Here is a 20,461-nt window from a genome sequence, read left to right as displayed (position 1 = left end):
TTCCAGTGACCTTGTTGAATCTTCTGTAAACTGGTTCATAGTCTAGAACACTTCAACCAAATTTCCTGCTCTCTCCTCCACTCAGTTTCACACTGTTGTATGGTTCTTGCAGCCTCTCTTCACTTTCATTCTTTCTTATAGATGATTCCTCAGACAAAATTCTGGCACATTTAATCCTATCCTAACACTGTTTCTCAAAAGAGTTAGACTGACATGAAGGCATTTCTTTTGAAAACATGCATTTTATCAGTACCTCACTTTGGTGTTTCAGAGTTGCTGCAGGCATTTTCCAGTTCAATGTTCAGTTATCTTACCAATCATAGGATAAATAAATGACATGGTAACAGGGGACACTAGGGGAAACTATGGGATTTTTACTTTACATTTCTTTTTGTTCAACCACACCGAATTTTGTTAACATATGAGCACAAAGGTGTATCTTTGGTTAAGAGTTATCATTGTGGGTGCTGAATTTGGGAGGAGAAACATTGTGCAATATATGTGAAATCTACCTTTTATTGAGCAAACAGGCTTGTGCCAGGATTTGGGTAAGACTACTGCTTCGTGCTACCTTGGAATTCCAAAAGTAACCTCAACCCCTAAATTGGCATCTTCTTTTATTTCTCTAAATAGTCTTCTTTCCTGATACTGTCTTTTCTCTTCCCTTCCCTCTGCATTTCTTGTTTTGTTAATACGCAATAGTGAGAAGTACAGTACGAGGATAGGTGAAGCTTGATTTTGCAGAGTCTGAAATAAATTGCTTAAAACAGCAACCTTGCACAAGGTCCTGAAGTTCAATCCCCGGCAAAAGAGGGAAGGGAAAAAATCTGTATCCTAAAGAAAGCAGAATAAAAGGTTACATCCTCCCTAAAAACACAAAGGTTGTGGCTTGGCCCCATTCCCAGGACGAAAAGATGGTGAGCTGAACAAGGCATTTGCAAAAGTGAAATGCCAGGCTGCCAAGCGCTAGCAGCATGGGTTTTCCAAAATGGAGTCACCAGAGGGCTTGTCCCAGTTAGACCAGCTTCACCAATACTCGCTACAAGATCTTGGACAAATCACTTGCCCTCTCTTGGCCTTAGTTTCTGTATATTTAAAATGAAATTACAGCATCTGATTCTTGGGGTTGTTGAAAGGATAAAATGGCACCGCAGTGCTCGAGTTAAGCACAAAGCCAAACACATAAAACATACAGGATTTAGTACAAACATGACAACCTTTCTCCCACCCTCAGCGGGCCTATCGCACCCGCTTCCGGGAAACCCTTCTCTTCGGTCTTCCCTCAGCCGAACGCGGATCCTTCCGCGTCGCGTCACTTCCGGGGGACTCAGGACGTGGCTAACCAAAACACCCGGATGCAACTGTCATGGCTGCCACCAATGAGGGCCCGCAATGGAGATCGAGTCAAAGGTTGCCCAGAAGGCGTTCAGAACTTGGGGCTTCACGGAGGCCTGTCAAGAGAAAAGGATGAGAATGCTGGGTGGCAGGGTGCCAGGGGCTGCGTTTCCGCACTTCCTGTTAACTTGCCAACTTTTTCTAGAGAAGTCTCCCCTCTTGACAGGGTGGGGCCTCTCTTTTCACCCAACCTTTCTTTGTGTGCGGAGTTTTTGTTCCCGTCACCTCGCAGCCCTGGAGCAGGGCTGGCAGCGCGGCGGTAGCCTGGGAGGAAAGGGCGGGTCAGACTCTGGAACGGAGGTGGGGCGCGCCGAGGACTCCCGGCGGCGGAAGCCTTGGAGTGCAGCTTCGAACTGCCGCCCTCTTTGAGTTCTGGTCTTTAATTCAGCCGAGATACTTCTCACGATGGGGTGCTCGGTTGATCACAGGAGTTGGTTTTGCTGACCCAGCTACACTCAACCAATCCGTCCCGCTCCAGATGAACTTTGATCCAAGGGAATATCTAGGATGGGTATATTTCAGTGAGACCGGTTTAAAAAAAAAATTCAAACATAAGCAAACTAGTACTACCTTTAGGTTTCAGAATAAATGAATAAAGTTCACAGCTGAGTCATGTGATGGTTTTCTTCAAAGTTTTAAATTTATATGTTAGTGCTTGTGAGTTTTTTTTTTTTTTTTTGTAAAGCATTCTTGTAATACATTAATATTGAAAATATTCAGGAGATTCTTTAATTTTGCTGCTGCAAGTAAGTTATAACACAAAGACACCAGAATTATTCATATATTGCTTTAATTGCCGGAAGCTTCTGCAAATACAGTAATTCTAGCTATATTAATTTGAGTTACTTTTCCTCTCTGCAGGGTTTCCTATAGTTTTTGTCATCAAATGAAACAGGAACAAATGTGAGTTGCTTCATTACCATTTCCTAATAGTTACTTTTTAAGTACTCAACTGTGTATCTGATGAATTCAGAGTCTCACTTGAAACCGTTTTTATTTGCCTGAAATATCTAATAAATTGATAGGTCAAAAACATAGAATGTTACTATTTTTATAGAAACAAAACTGGAGAAACTAATATTTAAAACAAGTTAACTCTCAAGTCTGTTATAAGTTAGATGTTCACATAAAACTCTAAAAATTAGAAGAGCTGACCTAAAAGAATTTTAAAAGGAGGAAAGAAACGTAGAACTTTACCTCTATTCTGAGCATCCTGTTGTTTGAACAGAAAATATCATGACATTATAAGAAAGTGCTTTGAATTTCTTTTTACAATTATATACTGTGTTCAAAGTACTAAGTTGGTAATGGATGAGAAAGTGCTTTAAAATACATAAAGTAAATAATGAACAGTTATTATCTCATGCTTCTGGTCTAGTTATATCTTGCTGTGGTACATATTAATGTCCAAAACTTTTGTTTCTTTTTTAAAACATCTGTATGTATATAGTTACAGTATTTTAAAGAAAGAAAAAATAAATAATCTGTTTATACATTTAAAATATCTGTTCCTTGCTTATGTCTTACTTGAGATTGTGCTTATAAATAATTTGCACACATTACAGTACTTAATAATGTAATGATCGTAGATCATCTGGATTCTTTTCGTTTGGTTTCTTACAGGTAGGTCTACTGAGTTCTTTGTACAGTACAACCAGTGTTATCGTGAAAATTTTTATTGTATTAATTAGTTCAAACATTTTACCCATATATTCACTTGTCCAGTATTTTATTTAGATAACTAGATGTGAGCTTTATATAGTGAACAGTAGTCGTGAGGTAATTGAAGATCACATTATTTAAAGTTTGATCTTAAGTAGTTAGCATTTATGGAGTACATACCATATGCCAATCTCTATAATAAGTACTTATAGTACTTGATCTTATCTACTTATTTTCTATAATATCCCTTTCCCACCTTAAAACTGAACATTTTGGTAGAAGAAAAATGAAAATGGAACACAGACCTGAACTCTGTCCACCCTATTTTGTGAAGTAGAATAACTGACTTAAACTCTTTGGATTTCATTTTCCTTGTGTGTAATGAATAACACTTTGAACTATTGTAGTTTGTTGAATCTTGAATCATCAAGAATCCTTAACTTGCCTTGCAAGCACAAGGCCCTGGGTTCGATCCCCAGCACCGCAAAAAAAAAAAAAAAAAAAAAAAAAAAATCCTTAAAACAGTACTTTCATCATTGAATCCAAGATTTTCTCCCAAGCCCCTGACACTCCTTCTGGAAGTTTTGTTGTAACACTGGTAGTGACAACTGCATCTCTTTTTTTGTTGCACAGTCTACTGCAACTACATTGCAGGATATCATTGATTTCAGGGATGTCAAAATGTAAAATAATATATACTTTGGAATTGATGAGCTCCTTTTCAACCCTGATTCTATGACATCTGCACCTTTATAACATTGCTGGGTTTTGTGTTTTTAAATGTAAATAATTTAAGATAAAGCATAAGCTGTATGATAGTGGAAAAGTAGAAACCAATTTTATATTTTTCATATGTGAATACCCAGTTTGCTCAATCATTTAAGTAAGTCTTCATTTCATAGTAGTACACAATTTTTTTTAAAAAATTGCATTTGTCTTGAATTTGACATATAATATCAATATTGCAAAAATATTTTGCTACCATTTTTCACATTCAAAAGTGAACTAGTATATACAAACAGTATCTTTCTTTCCAATGTCATATTCTTCTGATGTTGGTTGTCATGAAGATTGGGGGTGTCTTTGTTCCTTAAAGGGGTATTATTAAATTGAAATGGTGGCATATGAAGATTTAACAAGGAACCTTGCTGGTTTTGTTTTCAGACTGGCCAAAGTATAAGAACATTATTTCACACTAGAAAGCTTCATTTTAAGAAAAGTTAAAAACACATTATTTGATAACTTATTGAATTTTTGTATTATGGAGATATAAAATATATAAATAGTATTAAAGGTCAATGAGTTACGAATTTAAAAACTATAATTGAAAGATATTTTGAAATGTATGAAAAGATATAAAAGTGTTCAAGTTTTGAGGTGGACAAGTATAAGATAATGTAACTAAAGAAATTATCCCAGCATCTGTAATGAGGTGTTCAGTTAGAACCAGGAAGGGTACACAGAAATTATTAGAGTTGTAAACTGTTCTCTATAGGTAATCAACTGAATGTCTGCTGTGGCTAGAAAAACCAACATCATGAGATATTATCAGGAAGGGATTGGGGAAATCTCTTGCCTTCCAACAATAGTGGTTTGTTTAAACATAAAGATAGAGAAAATTATTTTATATTGATGGATAGATTCAAAATGTCCAAACTCCTTTCAGTTGTTAACTAATGTTATAATTATCATTTTCCTTACATAATTTTGTAAACTAGATATGTTTATATACCCCACTTTTAAAAATTAAATATAAAAGTAAAGTCATTTATGTAACTCTTGTAATTTCTGCCATTAAAATAAAATTCTATATCACATGACAGCATATTATTACTAAATGAACATTAGCCACTAATATGTTTGAATTTCTACCAACAGTTTGCTTTTCTTAGGATCCCCTTTTCACAGAAAATACAGTTTTTATTCCTTTGTAGGTTATTGCCTATTCAGTAATGAGAAGGGAGTAGTGTTCACTTCTATTTGCACTTATTTCTTGGAACAGACTGTATGTATGTGTACTTTTCTGAATTCCCCAAACCCAAATGAAATAAGACCAGTGGCCCACAAGAAATTGTTGTGCAAGTTCAAGTAATGTAATTCATTTTATGAGGTTTTTCACAGAAGTTTATTAATCAAAGGCTTATCAGTCAAAGTTTGGAGAAGTGAAGAAGAAATGATATGTTTGAAATTTGGAGCAAATATGTTATTTGATTTATAACTAGAGACTATTATAAGTACCCAAAGATTGCTTTGTGCCACCCTAAAAATTGTTTTTCTAGCAGGGCATGGTGGTGCATACCTGTAATCCCAGCTATGCTACTTGGGAGGCTGAAGCAAGAGGATGGTAAGTTTGAGGTCAGCCTGGGCAATATGGGGAGATATTTCTCCAAAATAAAATTTTTTTTAGTGTTTGCTATTTCCATACCTTTTCCCTCCATCTTTCTGTTTCCCCATAAATGAATCATAGTAAACTCCATCCCCCACCATGTGAATTCACCTAGGCCTTTGTCTTAGTAACTAGCTCTCTTGGTAGGTCACTGGTCAAGCCAGGAAACAGATAAAGAGAGATGTAACGATGAGTAGGCATTTAATACCACCAGCTGCTTCTGGGAGTCTGTAGCCAGAGGGAGAAGAAAAGCTAAAGAGAAAATGTATATTGAGTTGGAAACTGAGCCTGATCTGTCACCTCTTCCTAATGTTGAGGCAACCACTAAACTTTAGAGACTGGACTTGGCTTACTTGGCAAGGGAATAGACAGGCAAGAGTCCTCCATCTGTTTTGAGAAAAAACACTCTTTTTATTCTGGATTATTTGACCCTGATGCTGTCACTTGAAGTGATTGGCTAATGTTCCAGTTAATAGACCACCTATGAAGCCCTCTAATTAGTTACTTTAGGACTTTGCTTGGGCAATGGTTTTAGTTTCCTTGTACAAAAAGTCTTTTCCATTGCCATTCTTAAGTACTTAAAAAGACACTTATCTTCTACATATTTAAAATAATGCCAATAACTTCTTATTTTTTATCTTGCATTTAACATAATTTTCTACTTATACTACTCACATAAATGATATTTCCACCACAATTCTGAACTTGAGGTTAAGTCACTCAATTTCAACAGAAAAGGTAACCTGCAGTGTATGGAGATTTTTCTTAGAAACCTCTGTCTTCTTGAAAGAGAAAAAGTAGTAGCATGGCAAGTTTGCATTCATGACTATAACTGGTGATTCTTTTTGTAATTCCACATTTTTTATTGATGCATTACAGTTGTACATATTGATGGGATTTGTTGTTACCTGTTTGTACATGAATACAACGTACTAGTATAATTTGGTCAGTATCACTCCCCAGCACTTCCCCCATCTCTCCCTGCCTCTTACCCCTTATACCTGGTAATTCTGCTTCCTGTTCTTTATAGGGTTCTTTTATTTATTTTTTTATGAGAATCACTTTTTTATGAGCCTTGCTGTGTTGCCCAGGCTAATCTCCCAACTCTTGGGCTTAAGTGATCCTCTTGAGCTAGTCTAACTGAACTCTTGGTACGTCACTGCACTCAACTGCAACGGTTCTTTTAAACACCTTCATTTACCTCAGACCTTACCCTTTGTGCTGGGCAAGTCCCCCACCCTTTCATTCTCAAAAGGTTATTGTGCCTCCCATTTTCTTGGGGAAAATAGCAACCATAGATAGAAACTTTTTCAAATTAGTACCACCAAACCTTCAAACTTACTTTGATACCCTCTTAGTCCTTCCTTTATTTTATGATGGAAAAGGTGATCCTCTTCTGGTCCCAGGCTCTGAATCCCTTCTCATTACTGCTTTTTAAGACCTTTCTGTCTTATCTGTGGCTCCTTTGCCTTGACATTTAGGCATTCTCAAGTCTTTCACATCTTAGAAGAAAAGAAAATGTTTCTACATCAATTTGTCCTCCATTCTGTTTCTTGCATCCCTTTCATGGACATGGCTTATGAAAACATTTTTTTTTTCTCTACCCATGGTTTCTTACACTGTTTTATGACTCTATTCTTCAAACAACTGTAGTATTTTACCTCAATTAAAAATACCAATTTTAAAGGTCATCAACTACCACAGTGTTTCTGAATCCACTGAGTATTTCTCAGGCCTTATCTGACTTGACCTCTGTTCAACTGATGACAGTTTAACCACTTTCTTGAAAGCTCTTCCTTGGACTTTGCTGATATCATTGTTTCCTGGTGGCAGGTAACTTTTTCCTTTGGCATTTTTTCTGTTTCTTTTCTTTTCTTTTTTCATGGTTGTAGATGGACAGCATGCCTTGATTTTATTTGTTTATTTTTATGTGGTGCTGAGGATCAAACCCAGTGCCTCCCATGTGCTACACAAGTGCTCTGCCACTGAGCACCTCGTCCTGTTTCTTAAGGGCTTCTCATTCACTAATTTACTCTCTCATTCATATATTTATAAAGCATCCACACACCCACTACTTTCTGGTGACAGAATTTGAAACAGTATCTGTTTCCCAAACATCCACTCAAAATTTGACTTGCATTGTCAAGGGTCTCACAGAGTGCACAATTCTGTTCATCACTCTGAATTAAAAAGCCTTGCCTATTTTAGTACCTTTGATAGAAACATTTTTTAAAAACTTCCTCAAGAAGCTTAAATTTAAAAAAGAAAAGAAAACCCATGGAAAGTGAAAATACAGTTTTTCCTATAAGAGAGATTTTGCAAACATTGGAAACTTTCTTCAGGACATTAAGACTGGGCTAGGGTGTGGCTCAGTGGTAGAGCACTTGCATAGTAGATGCAAGGCCCTACCCCCAGGTTCTATCCCCAGGAAACCTATCCTCACAAAGACATTAAGACTAGACCAGTCTCCCAACCTAACATTTGTGAACAAGCTATTGTTTCCACCCCCATGATTCTCACTCCCATTTACCTAGAGTGATGTCATGGGAACAAAACTTAGGAAAGGAACAACCTACCATTGAAAAGGAGAAAATGGAGTGGTAGAGCCGTTATCTTTGAAATTAGATTGAGTAGGGTTCTAGCTTCTATTAGGACTCAAATGATGACTAGGATATCAGCTTCCAAGAAGTGGGAATAGACAGGAGACTGAAGAATTCCTTACTTGATGAAGTTATTTCTAGTGACAAGAAAAGGAAATGGTCCTGGTGTTTATATCTCGTGGTCACAAGTGATAGAATATGTGCATTCTGGACATCGTCTCTTTATGTCATTCATACGTTCCCATCCTCTCCAAAATGAGTGGGTGCTTAGAAGAGCCAGCTCTTATCTTCTTCATATAACATGTTTTTAAAGAGAATCTTCTAGCTAGAAATTCCATAATGGGGTTCCTTTGATCACTAGAGACAGCTGAGGGAAGTAAGATTAATGTTTCTTTTAGGGCTTTTACATAGGAGATAAAAATTTGCCAGTTTTTCTTTTCATGTAGCAAATACATACTGAGCACCTACTGTGTCTTCAATACTGGTCATGTATGTGATGAGTAAAAACAGACACAACTCCTGCTCATAAAGCTAATGGTCTAGTGTAATAGATTACCAGTAACTAGACGATCACAAACTATTAAAAGTGCAAATGTAACAAGTATTACACATAGAAGCATAAGGTTCTATGAGTCTATAGCAAGAGAATTTGATTGAGTTAGGGAGATAAGGAAGTTGTCTTAAAGTGATACTCAAGCTGAAATTTGAAACCACGAGTAAACGTTAACTAGGTTAAGAGGAAAGGAAAGTTGCCCCGATAAAAGGTCTAAAATATGCAAAGGATCTGTAGTGGGAAGGAACATTGAATTAGAAGGACTGTGTGGTTGGAGGAGAGTGTGAAGAGGAGATGATACTTGAGACCGTATTTGGGCTTTGAGAAAATCTTGGCTGTGCTTGGAGAAAGGATTAGGGTGCAACAGGGTAGGCCTAAAAAGACCAATCATCCAATTCTGAGGTAGTAGTAACTCAGACCAGGGTGAGTGGTAATGGATATTCAAGAGAAGAAATGGATTATACTCTGTAATTGGTTTTGAATGTGAGTACTGGAATAGATTGGATATACATTTTTGTTAGTAGTTTATCAAAAACTGAATTTATCAAACCTGAATTTTGACTATTCCTTTTGAAAGTGAAATAAGAATTGATAGTTTAAAAAAGTGTGTGTGTGTGTGCACGCACACATGTGAGCACGTGCTTTTAGAAGTCATGGAAGATTATACATTGCATAGTCTAAACCCTTTTTGAAGCCTGTTGTGTACATTCAGTATGAACACCTAAGACTGAAATTTGAGAAAATTGAGACTGCAGCCACCAAAGTGTAGACTCTATGATTTTAAGAGTAAAACTTTCATAAACAAACTTGAAATAATTTCACTTATTTGTGTGGTCCAAAGGAATAATCTTTTGTTATTTTTCTAGATGGTTCCTTTACCTACCTTCCTTCTGTAACTTTGTCCGTCTCTAACCCAAATGCAAATTTAGACCTGATTCCTAAAGATATATACCTGTGTAAAATTGTAGGAAGATTTATCTTCTTTTGCACATTTTCTATGATGGTGAAAGTTTGTTTGAGTTTCTCACTTTAGTGCCATCACTAAGGTTTGAATAAGGACACTTGCCATGTCTATACGTTTGAGTCATAGAACATGCAATTTCTTCATATTATTTATTTAGGACACCTATAAATTATAATATCCAGGTGGGTAGATATAATTAGCTGAAATTTTTTTGGTTGAAAAATTATGTTCAGTAGCACTTATGACCTTAGTAGCACTAGCAGCTGTGACAATAGGAGACATGAATATAATGCATATCCTCCAAAAGATATGTAAAATATAAACACCATAGTCTGGAAAAGCAAATAGGGTATAATACCATGTGTTTTTTATATGTGTGTAAAAAAACTTTTAACTGAGATTATTCAGATATCCAAAAGATAGCACTTTGAATAGTACATGATGAAATGTACACATATCTGGCCATATTGAAGAAGAATACAGGAAATGATACAAGGAAATCCAGACTCAAACGTGATCGATAAAATTACTTGTACAACAGGAACTCTTAACTGCAGGGCAGGTTTCAGGGTTAGTTGCCTCAGTTCACCTACTCATTGATAATCACCAAGGACATAGGTTATTCCTCCCCTTCCCTCCTCTTCTTTCCCCTCCCCTTCCCTTCCCTCGCTTCCTTTTGTTCCCTAGGGAAATTCAAGAGGGAAATAAAGTGCTATGGATCAAACTCAGGGCCTCACACATGCCCAACATACGCTCTAACACTGAGCATATCCCCCATCTCTGTCATGTTTTATGTTGGAACTGCTGGATAAAAGTATGTAATTATAACTTCAACATCAAGCTGTACCAGTATGGCTGCAGTAGTTCCAAGCATCACACTCAGAGATGGCAACATTTGCTCCACATTTTTAGAAAACGTGTCCTGGAAGCCTCCCAGAAGAGTTCTCTCTGTGTCTTATTGACCAAATACTAATCATAATACATATGGTCATTTCTGAACTGACCACATGTATGGTTTCCCATTCTGATCTTCACACTGGCAGAGGACACAAGTCTGATTCACTTATACAGGAAATCTACTGTGGTAGGCCTTTTTCAGTAGGGAAGGCTGACTCTCCTGTTCAGCCTATGTCTGTTGAGAATACTGAATTCTGTAGTGAAGTTATTTATTAGGATACCCCTGAGGTGAGAAGTCTAAGGCATATGTCTTTTGAGCCAGGTGTTTTTGTTCTAAAGCTGGTATTTTGCTCTTTACCTTATCTGATTCATATTTCTATCTGTGAATTGGTTCTGATTTCTCCCTGTTTGGGAGAGAAGAGGCAGATGTTATTTACTGGACCCCTAGAACCTAGGCTAGAATCACAAATGAATTACCCTATCTCCAGAGGCACACATGAAAAGTGAGCTCTTTGGCAGCATGACTGGGAAACAGCTGAAGGAAGGTGAGCAGATTCCAACTTCCCTTAGAAATTGTGTTTTATTCATCTTTGAAGCTTGTGAGAGCTCTTTTGTAGGAAACCTGCAAATACTATCTAACTCTATCTTGTTTCATAATTAGTGGGTTAAATTCCCCAATTATGACCCTATGAGCCAGAATCCCATTTGTTGACAAAAGTAAATGTCCCAAAAGTGTTCTCCTTGTGTGTGATACTTTATTCTTAGGAGGATAAAGGAGAGTTGTTCCTCTGCCTTCCATTACTCACATGGTCATATGTATGCTAGAGTCATCCTAAGGCTTCCTGCAGACATGATGAGAAGCCATGGTAGACATAGCATGTATTATTTCCATGTTGTTCCATATTATCAGAACTAGTTTGGGATGCCCTTGTGCCTGAGTCATGATAGTCTATCAATCATGACTATTTTATTTCTCTTTGCAAGACCCTCATTAGCTGCCTTACAACTGTGAATGATCATGTGACCCACTTCTGGCTGATTAAACATAAGAGGAAATAAATCTTCAAGGTGCAAAAGGGAAGACTTTTGCTTTTCTGATAAAAGTGACAGATGTAGGGCTTGGGGTTGTGGCTCAGTGGTAGAATGCTTGCCTAGGATGTGTGTGAGGCACTGGGTTTGATTTTCAGCACCACATATGAATAAATAAAGGTCCATCAACAATTAAAAAAAAAAGTGACAAATGTAGTTGGAAACAACCTTTTTCTTTTATTAGCTCTTCCTGCCTTGAACATGGACATGTTATCTTTTTTTTTTTTTTGGTACTGGTTATTGAACCCAGGAGCACTTAACTACATCCCCAGCCCTTTTTATTTTTTATTTGAGACAGGGTCTTGATAACTTGCTGAGGCTGTCTTAAACTTTTGATCTTCCTGCCTCAGCCTCCGCGTTGCTGGTATTACAGGCATGCTCCACTGCGCCCAGCCTACTTTGTTCTTATAATAGAATGAGATACATTATTCATGAAGTCCACAAAGAACCTGAAGACACTGGGTTCCCTGCCACATTAGGAAGCTTAACACTGACCCACAAAGTTTTTATATTGTCATATAAAAGTAGGGCTACTATTGAATTTTGCCTCAAATGATCTTTTTTCTTAGGGCCAAAATTAGGTGAATGAGCCTGGAACCAAGTATGTAGTTTACATTTAACCAGCTTACATTTAACATTTAACACTGCCTGATACATAAAAGGCACTAGAAAAATGTTTGTTGAATGAAGGAAAATTAATTACAGCACTAATAAACCCAAGTACCATTTATCATAAATTTCTGTTATGTGGGGTTTTTTTTATTATTAAGTACAAACAAAATAGTACTCAGCAGTAAAAACAAATATGAACCTTAGAAATTGAGTGACAAATGAAAAAAGCCAGACTCAAAAAGGGAGCATCCTGTATAATTCTGTTCATTTGACACTCTAGGAAAGACAAATTTGTTCCACATCCATGAGATCCTTACTATGGTTGCATGGGCCAGGGGCTTGGGTGCAGGGGAGTATTGAGAGGGAAGGGGCACAAAGAAACCTTTTAGGGCAGTGGAAGTGTTCTGTATCTTGATTGTGGCAGTCATTACACACGTGTATATGTTTGTCAAAACAATGTGTGCATTTTATTGCATATAAATTGTACCTCAGTAACTTTGCCATTTAGAAAGAAGTGGTTTCTTCAGGAACCAATAGTAGGGAATTGCACTGACTCTGAGTGTAATTGGTAATTCATGCAGTCAGGAGAGATCCACATACAATAGAACAGAGATGAAAAGGTTACCTGTCAGGTTTTTTGAGGCTACAAGGAAGTGGCCTCAAACAGTCATCTTTGTAGGTTCTTTGCATGGGGTCTCTCTACTTAAAGCAAGGAAGGTCTGAATATTTTCCTGTATCATGAATTACAAAGTTCCTAAAAGTGAGATCTTTAATACATGGACTCCTGTATTTCTTCAAACTGAAAGAAAAAAATTTCTGCACAAATGCCTACTAAGGCTTCCATCTAGAAGTAATTATGAGATATAATGATATCGTTTTGCTTTTGATCTAAGAAACTTTTACTTTTCTCAAAAACAAAACAAAACTATTATATATTTCCTAATTGTAAAAGCAAGCCATATTTTCAGTAGGAAAATTTAGAAAACTGACAAATGTTTTAAAGGGAACAACAAAAGTCATCCGTAATCCCACTACCCAACAATAATACTAACCCTTTGACATACATCCTTTCAGATGATCACATTAAATTAGTTGTGTTTCGATTAGTTAGACATACCAATTGGGATACCCTAAAGTGATTTGGGACTCCAAAGACGGCTCGCTTAATACCTCACTGTGAAGAACAGCTATAAAATGTATTTTCATATATGTGCCAATTGCTAATATTAGTGGCACATAACCAAACAATACTTTCAGTATGGATTTCTCAGTATTTCTTGGAGATCATAGTTTTTAGGGTTCCAGATAAAGTATCTTATTGTTCAGTGTGAAAGAAGGAAGAGAGGTGTGAAATTGGAGGATTTAGTCCAGTCCTCTCAGGTAGTGACAGGCCCCTTCCCTGAGTCATCAGAAGTGAGCTGTAAACATATGGTCTCAATTTCCCTTTGATCTTTATTTTTCTTTACACAACTGTTAATATTTTATTGAATATACTAAACTACTAAGTTTCATCATGCTGGGCATTTGAGGAAATACAAAGATAACTGTATTCATGTATTGGTGTAAAACATCTTGAATATAAAATATGGTTCTGTTTCAGTCAGCTTTTTCACTACTCTGACCAAAAGACCTGACCAGAACAATTTTAGAGGAGGAAAAGTTTATTTGGCGCTCATAGTTTCAGAGACCTCAGTTCACAGATAGCTGACTCCATTGCTTTGGGCCTAAAGTGAGGCAGAACATCACAGCAGAAGGGTGTGGCAGAGGAAAGTAGCCACTGGTTATTGTTTGTATCAATATTAAAGACTGATTTATTTTAGAAACCATTATGGTTTATATTTGAGGTGTGCCCCAAAAGCTCATGCATGAGACAATTCAACAAAGTTTAGAGGTGAAATGGTTGGGTTATGAGAGCCTTAACAAAATCAGTGCATTAATCCATTTGATACAAACAATAACCAGTTAAAAATATAGTGGAAGAATAAATTCCATTCACAATTGTGATAATGATTTTTGAAAAGTGTAAAATACCCAAAGTAAACTTAAGAAATGGGTAAGATCGTGAAAAAAAAAAACAACTTTAAAATTATACTTAGTATCATCCAAAAAGATTTCAATACATGGAAAGATATATCTTGGTCTTGAAGGGCAATGTTCCCAATAATATAAGCAAGGTTAAAAGAAAAAATTGGTAAAAAAATTTTATAACTGGCAAAATAGATAATTTCTGGCTGTGTAGAATGCTATTTATATTTGGTATTGTGGATTGAACTTGGGGGCATTCTACTGCTGAGCTACATCCACAACCCTTTTTATCTCTTATTTTGATACAAGATCTCTCCAAGTTGCGCAGGCTATCCTTGAGTTTGGGATCATCCTGCCTCAGCATCCTGAGTAACTGGGATAACAGGCCTGTACCATTTGTGCCTGGCTAGAATACCTTTTAAAATAAAGGTTAGAAGAGGAAAACTGATAAAGGAATGAACAAGTATTTCATGGATAATTATAAGTGGTTGATAAACTTATTCAAAGATGTTCAACTGCACTTGGAATTTAAGACTTACTAATAAAAACCCAAACTGGGATATTTTCACCTGTTGTTAAGATTTGGATATGAAGTATCCTCTAAAAGTTCATGTGTAAGACAATGCAGGAATGTTCAAAGGTGAAATTATTAGATTATGAGAGTTGTGACCTAATCAGTGGATTAATAATTTTTAAAGGCTATTGTACTGAGTATTAACTGTAGGCAGGTGGAACTTGAGGGAGTAAGTCACTGGGGGTGTGCCCTTGGGGTTTATATCTTGTTCTCCTGAGAGCTTCCCCTCCTTCTCCTTCCTTTTTCCTCTCTCTTCTCTGCTACCATGGATGGAACAGCTTTCTTCTACTATGCCCTTTTGCCATGATGTTCTACCTCACCTCAGGTCAAGAGCATTGGAGCTGGTTGACATGGACTGAACCTCTGAAATTGTGAGCCCCAAATAAGCTTTTCCTCCTCCAAGCTGTTCTCATCAGGTATTGTGGCCACAGCAAAGTTGACTAACATACGTGTTATAGTTTTGAACATGAAATAATTTAAGGATAATAACCATTGTTGGAAAAACTGTGGTAAAATACATATTCATTTTAGCATTTTAAATTATTTCAAAACATAAGAAATGGTTAAATTATATTCTATTCATATACTTTGTAGGAACAACTCTTCAAAAGTATAATTTCATGAAAAATTCTTACTGATAAATTGTGAAGTGTAAAAAAGTAGAATATAGAGTTATATATTCCATATGCAAGTCATTGAAAAATAAATACAAGGAAAATATCAAAAGCAAATTATTATGTCCTTTTGCTTTATATTTTTCATTTTCCACAGTTTCTACATTGGCCCATCAGAAAAAATCCATGAACCTGAATGAACAAGATAACTTACATGGTCCTGTAAGTGTTGGTCTAAATGGGAGTGTTCCCTTGTACTGTGATATGTTTTGAAAGTCAGTTATTTCAATGTGTACAAAGAAATATTGTTTTTTTTTTAAAGCATTCTTTTTTTTTAACCTTTATTTGTTTATTTATTTTTATGCTGAGAATCGAACCCAGTGCCTCACACATGCTAGGCAAGTGCTCTACCACTGAGCCACAACCTCAGCCCCACATTATTCTTTTAATGCCATTGTAATGGTAAAATAAAGTCCCCCAATGATGAAACTTTAAGTTGTTTATAATCTTTTGCTCTTAACAATAATGGTAAAATAAATAATTTGTACCTATATCATTTTACATGTAGCTAATTCTGTGAAATAAATTCCTGGAAGCAGAATTTTGGAGTCAAAATATTTTCGCCTTTGTAATTTTTATACATATTGCCAAATTGTCCTTCATAGAATTTGATCTCGTAGACACTCCCATAAATAACATAGGATATTACCTACACCCTCCGACCAACACTGTTATCAATTATAAAAATAAAGTTGAGTGTCTTTTCTGTAGAGACATTCATATTTCTTTTTCTGGGAACTGTTCATATTGCTCTCTTTACATGTTAAGAAAATTATTATTTTAGAGATTATTTGTAAATACTCATGTTGTCTCTTGACATGCAGAAATTTTATAAACTTTTAAAAAGTTCAATTTTAGTGCATTTAGAATTCTTACATGTTTAGAAAGTTTACTCCCCCTGAGATTACAAAATAATTCTTGTATGGTTTAAGCCAAAATTTAAAAATTTGAGGTATGGATAATTTTATTTTTTTGAGGTGGCTACCTGGTTGATCCAACACAATGTATTGAATAATCAATATTTTTTCCACTAATTTAAGATGCCACCTTTACCAAATTTATATATATATATATACATTTTTTTTCAAAACTTCTATTGTTTTACTGAATTGTCTGTCAACTTATTTGCCGGTCCATCATGTTTTATTTATTGAAGACTTTTTATATATTTTAATATATTGTAAGGCTTGTGTCCATTATTCTTTTTTAGAATTTTCTTATTCTGCTTGTTTATATTATTTTTAAAAATCAGCTTGTGAGGTGAAATTTATAGATTAAGGATTGACATCTTCATGTGCAAGAATATGGTGTGCCTTGTCCAATTATTCTTTTGTAGATCTTGCACACTTCTTATATTAATTGTTAGGCATTTTTATTTTTTTTGGTGGTCGTTATAACTAAGTATATTTTGCATTAAGTCTAACTGGCTGTTTCTAAATGGGAAAGATATTTTAATTATGTACCCAGTCAATTTACTGAATTTGTTTAGGGTCTATACTAGTTTTTGTTTATTATGTTATAGTTTCCAGGTATATGGTAATATCTGTAAATAATGGTAACTTTACCTTTGCTTCTCCAATTTTTTAAATTTATATTTACTTTTAAACTTTATTTTCTTTCTCTTGTTTAACTGAACATTAACTAAACATCTCTTGCTTAAATAAACAAGCATTGTGTGTTTATGTATGGATGTCTTAGATTTTGTTTTTTGTAAGTCATTAATTTTTGCCTTTGTCTTATTTCTTAACTTCAGTTTTTGTTTGGTTTAGATGTTCTTTCTTAATTTTTTTCAGTTGAATGTTAATTTTCTTGTGAGCACTGTTTTATCTTTATTCCAGAGCTCATTATGTGATGATGTGTAGAATTTTCTTCATAGCAATTTCCTAGATACTCTGCAATTCAGTTTAGATTTCTTATTTGACTCAAATGAATTCCTTTTTTCTTTTGGTCCTAGTACATATTTCTTTTTAGTCTCATTTTCATGAGAGTGTTCTCTTCATTGCTTCTACCTTGTAGACTTGACTAGTTTTTCTTTGTGGATTAATGCATAGTCAAGTTTTTTGAAAAGTTCATATTAGAGTTTGATATTATCAAAGAAAACTTGAAGAAATATAAATCAATTAATAGTGCATTGCTTACTATGTATAGTGGAAACCAGTGGTTGATTTCATTTAACAAAGGCAGAAGTGAGAGTGTTGCTGCAGTTTGGAAACCATGACTTTTTTTTTTTTTTTTTTTTTTTTGAGTGAGCTGCAGATCAGGATCAGGGCTCCCTGATCCTAGACACCTAGCTGGATCAACAAGGAAACTAATTTAGTTTTGCTCTTGGTATAGTGACAGGCTATCAGAATATATGATGTCCCTTGTTTTTTGCCATCTTTATTATGCCCAGTTTGCACCACTTCCTTTCTCAGACTTCTGAACAGATGTCAATTTGACCTACCAAAATAACAATATTAAGATTTTTATATCCTTGGATTTTTAAAAAATTAGTGATCTGTCACAGACTGAGAGATGAATTAGTTTCCTACCACTTTTTGTCCCCTCATACTCCCTATAGTTTTTGCTTAAAATTGCTAAGTTATTTGACCCACAGCTATTTATAACTGTTCATTCTTACTGTGAGCTGTAACATTTAGCATTAAGGAGTGTTTTTTGTTTGTTTGTTTGTTTTATTTTTTATTTTTTTGGACTGGTTTAATGCATTGTGGGCCTGGATTCAGTCTTGTCTGTTATTAAGATCTTAATCCTTGCTTTCTGTTTCATTTTTCTGGTATTTTACTCATCCTTTTATCTTCAAGCTTTCTGAATCATTTTATTTTAAATCAAAGTCATTCAACCTAGATTTGAACTTTACTTTGTGATTCAGTCTGAAATTTTTTCTTAATAGTTTAGTTCTTGATTCGTTTAGTTTTGTCACATTTTGTTAGACTTTTAGTATTTATATCTTCAAAAATGTTACTATATCATTTGTTGTTTTTCTTTTAATAATGAGGAAGACTTGCATTTTTGTTCCTATAGTTATACCTCTATAATATCCTGATTGTACAAAATTATCCTGTTTTCTATTTATTTAGCCGCTACCTTCATATCTGTAATTCAGCTTTAGAAGTAATGCTAGAACCAGTGTTGTATTTCCTTATTTCCTTTCAACTCCATTACACAATTTTATCAATTGTTATTTTCCTTAGTGTTTACCCTGTACTACTAAATATCCATACACTTTCATTACTTGATTTGTCATTATTGCAAAAGACTTCCTGACTTTTATCTCCTCTCACAAACCTACAGTGCATACAGAGCATTCGTCCTAAAATCAGCTGAATCACAATGCAGATCCTCAGAAGTATCTTTGACCCTCACAAAATCTTTCTCTTCTGGCTTTCGAAACTCTGTAACCCCAGCTGGGTGTGGTGGCACATACCTGTACCCCAGTGACTTGGGAAGCTGAGAGAATCACAAGTTTGAGGACAACCTGGGCAATTTAGCAAGACCCTGTATCCAAAAAATAAATAAAATTAAAAGGAATGTAGCTCAATGATAGAGTGCCTCTGGGTTCAATCCTGCTACCGAAACAAACAAAAGCTACTCCATAAACCAGCCTCATGCTACCTTATTTCCTCCACATCTTCTTAGTGAGTTTGTCCTCATTGTCCAACAGTTGAGCTGAGTATAGGATGGACGGGCCGTAGCCAGGGTAGAGGGGTCTTCATGGACATTACTAGGGTGATACCCCCACCTGTAGACTGCACAGGGTAGTTGAGGCTTTTTTCTTCCTGTGCACCCAGCTTAAGTCCTATATCCATAAAGCCTTTAGAAATGTTTGAGCCCAAGAAACTCCCGAGAATTGGCAGAGAGGTTAGAAGTCATCCAGTCTGTTTTACACCCAGGTTTGAGAATTACTTTCATCCTGTTTCTGGTCTAAGTTAAGGACCTCTGGTGACTAAGAAGGAACTCAGGAACTCAGAGCAGTACTACTCCATTTATAATATTCTGGCTTATTTTTTCACCAAAATGTGAGAAACTTTTGACCACTAATTTAAGTCAGCCCCCTTTCAAGTTATATGCTATCTTACCTGTAAGTGAGAAGACAGGTGTTTCACCTTCCCATAATCTCCCCCAATGGAGAAACTCACAGTCACTTCAGTTGTTTCTCAGGTAACATCATTTCTGGACGTATCACCAGCTTTTGGCCACACTTGAATTATTCAATTCAATTCACAGGATTATCTGTATACCATCTAATCACTACAAATATGATGGGACTGTGCCTTCTCCAGAACACTGTGCTTCTAAATCAGCCCAAGATGGCATTTATTTCATGGCCACAGCCCACTGTGGTGTTTTAGTTACCTGAAGTCCCAAGGGCCTTATACCATACTCCCTATCACACAAAGGGCACAAGATGAGTAAGACAAAAGCCCAACTCTCAAGAGACAAATACTCATTCTATGAAATACATGACAAATGATCCTCCACAATGTCAAGGTCATCATCAAGGAAAGTCAGACTGGCACAGCCAAGTTACCTAAGACCTAACAAGTAAAAGTCATGGGATATCACCAATAGGAACTTAGGACAGAAATGAACATTAGAGGAAAACTGAGGAAATTTGAATAAAGTCTGGACTTCAATTAATAATAATGTATGGTATTGGTTCAGGAAAACTGGATTGGGATACATGGGAACACTCTACTGTCTTAGTAATAATTCTGTAAATCTAAATGTATTCTAAAAGCCTTTTTTAAAAAAAAAAACATGTTAGGAGAAAATTAGCAAGTAAACAGATAAGACAGTGGCTCCTACTATTTTTAATCACTGATCCCTTTGATAAAATGATATGGACAGAGGCAAACTTTTACATGTAAATTAAATACTATGGCAGGGGCTCATAGACTCTGGATTATAAATTCCTTCAATTCAGGGTGGCAGTGCTTACCTGTAGGCAGTGTTTGGGGAGTAAATATAAAGAAAAGTGATAGTGGGGCAGGGATCAGGTAGCAGCAGATATGCTTTCTATAGAGTTTGAG

Source organism: Sciurus carolinensis, chromosome 5, assembly GCF_902686445.1.
Source record: "Sciurus carolinensis chromosome 5, mSciCar1.2, whole genome shotgun sequence".
NCBI classification, from domain to species: domain Eukaryota; kingdom Metazoa; phylum Chordata; class Mammalia; order Rodentia; family Sciuridae; genus Sciurus; species Sciurus carolinensis.
The sequence above is the reverse complement of the archived record's forward strand: the minus strand, read 5'-3'. Positions refer to the sequence as shown.